General features: G+C 39.0%; 1 pseudogene; it reads right to left on the minus strand.

The window, feature by feature from the left end:
• Positions 1-445: 445 nt before the first annotated feature.
• LOC118676785 lies at positions 446-2,270 on the minus strand (annotated as a pseudogene).
• Positions 2,271-2,816: the final 546 nt, after the last annotated feature.

The following is a 2,816-nucleotide window of genomic DNA, read 5'->3' on the forward strand; positions in this document are numbered from 1 at the left end:
ATGAGCTCTGACATCAGTACCAAACAGGAGAGTCTCCCATGAAGTTGCCTATGCTTCCAATGAAGTCCCAGCCTTATGAATCTCTGGTAAACATGGTGATATCTTTTTATTACTAAGAAGAGCACAAACCATATCTCAAGGTAAACCTGAACATTTAGCACATAGAAACCAGGAAATCAACATTGCCACAATGTGTGTGCACAGTTCTATCATTTTATCGCATGTGCACTAGCATAACTCAGAGATATTGGGGGTTGGGTATCACACCACCACAATAAAGCAAGTATTCCAATAAAGTGAGTCACGCAGATGTTTTGGTTTCCCAGTGTATATAAAAGTTATGTCTCTACTATGCTGTGGTCTACTAAGGTTGCAAGAGCATTATGTCTAAAAAAACAATGTACATACCTTCATTAAAAGCCACTTTATTGCTAGAAAAAAAATACTAACTATCATCTGAGCCTTCGGTGAGCCATAATCATTTTGCTGGTGGAGGGTCTTGCCTTGATGTTGATGGCTGTTGAGTGATCAGTGTGGTGGTTGCTGAAGACGGGGGTGGCTATGGCAATTTCTTAAAATAAAACTAAAATTAAGTTTGCCATATTGATTGGCTCTTCCTCTCGGGAACAATTTATCTGTAGCATGCAGTGCTGTTTGATAGCATTTTGCCCACAGTAGAACTTCTTTCAAAATTGGAGTCAATCCTTTCAAATCTGGCCACTGCTTTGTCAACTAAGTTTATGCAACATTCTTTCCTTTATTATCATTTCAACAGTCTTCACAGCGTCTTCACTGGAGTAGGTTCCATCTCAAGAAACCACATTCTTTGCTCATTCATAAGAAATAACTCCTTATCCATTAAAGTTTATCATGAGATTTCAGAATTCAGTCATCCTAAGACTACACTTTCAATTCTAGTTCTCTTGCTCTTTCTGCCACCTGGGTGGTTATATCCTCCACTGAAGTCTTAAACCCTCAAAGTCATCCATGAGGGTTGGAATCATCTTCTTCCAAACTCCTGTTACTGTTGGTATTTTGACCTCTTCCCATGAATCTTGAATGTTCTTAATGGTGTCTAGAATGATAAATCCTTTCCAGGTTTTCAATTTACTTTGTCCAGATCCATCAGAGGCATCACTATCTATGGCAGCTTATAGCTTTATGAAATGTATTTCTTAAGAAATAAGACTTGAAAGCTGAAATTCCTCTTTGATCCATGGGCTGAAGAATATATGTTGTGTTAGCAGGCATGAAAACAACATTAATCTCATTGTACATCTTCATCGGTGCTCTTGGGTGCATTGTCAATGAGCAGTATTATTTTGAGAGGACTCATTTTCTCTGAGCAGTAGGTATCAACACTGGGCTTAAAATATACAGTAAACTGTTATAAACAGATGTTCTGTCATCCAGGCTTTGTTGTTCCATTTATAGAGCACATGCAAAGTAGATTTAGCATAATTCTTAAAGGCCTTAGGATTTTTTTGAGTGGTAAATGAGCATTGGCTTCAACTTAAACTCACCAACTGCATTAGCCCCTAACAAGAGAGTCACCCTATCCTTTAAAGCTTGTAAGCCAGGCATTGACTTCTCCTCTCTAGCTATCATAGTCCTAGAAGGCATCTTCTTCCAATAGAGAGCGGTTTCATCTACATTGAAAACCTGTTGTTTAGTGTACCACCTTTATTCACTTAGCTAGATCTTTTGCATAACTTGCTGCAGCTTCTATATAAGCACTTGTTCTTCATCTTGTACTATCAGGCTATGGAGTCGCCTTCCTTCCTTAAATCTCATGAACCAACTTTTGCTAGCTTCCAGCTTTTCTTATGCAGCTTCCTCACCGCTCTCAGCTTTCACAGAATTAAAGCGAGTTAGGGCCTTGCTCTAGGTTAGGCTTAAGGTAATGTTGTGCCTGGTCTGATCCTCTATCCAGGCCACTAAAACTTTCTCCATATCAACAATAAGGCTGTTTTACTTTCTTATTATCCCTGTATTCACTGGAGTAGCATTTTCAGTTTCCTTCAAGAACTTTTCCTTTGCATTCACAACTTAGCTACCTAGCCCAAGAGACCTAGCTTTTGGCCTCTCTCAGCTTTCAACATGCTTTCCTCACTAAGCTTAATCATTTCTGGCTTTTAATTTAAAGTGAGAGACATGAAACTATTTCTTTCACTTAAACACTTAGAGGCTATTATAGGATTATTAATTGGCCTAATTTCAATATTGTTGTGTCTCAGGGAATAGGAAGACCCAAAGAGACGGGGAAACATTTGGTTGGTAGAGCAGTCAGAACATACACAATTATCAGTCACATTTGCTATCTTATATGGGTGTGGTCTGTGGCACCCAAAATAATTAGAATAGTAACATCAAAGATCACCGGTCATGGCTTCACTGGTGTGGCTCAGTGTTTGGGTGTCGACCCATGAGCTAAGAGGTTGCCGGTTTGATGCCCCATTAGGGCACATGTCCAGGTTGCAGCTCCATCCCCCAGAAGGGGACATGCTGGAGGCAGCTGGTCAATGATATTTCTCTCTCATCAATGTTTCTATCTTTCTATCTCTCTCCCTTCCTCTCTCTCTAAAAATCAATAAAACATATTTTTAAAAAAACACTGGTCACAGATGACCATAACAAATATAATTAAACTGTTTGAAATATATCAAGAATTACCAAAATGTGACACAGAGACAAAATGAGCAAACGCTGTTGGAAAAAGACGTGCCAATAGACTTGCTCAACACAGGGTTGCCACAAACCTTCAATTTGCAAAAAGAAAACCCGATATATTTGAAGTACAATAAAGGTAAACACAA

Source organism: Myotis myotis, unplaced genomic scaffold (genome assembly GCF_014108235.1).
Source record: "Myotis myotis isolate mMyoMyo1 unplaced genomic scaffold, mMyoMyo1.p scaffold_m19_p_1, whole genome shotgun sequence".
NCBI classification, from domain to species: Eukaryota; Metazoa; Chordata; class Mammalia; order Chiroptera; family Vespertilionidae; genus Myotis; species Myotis myotis.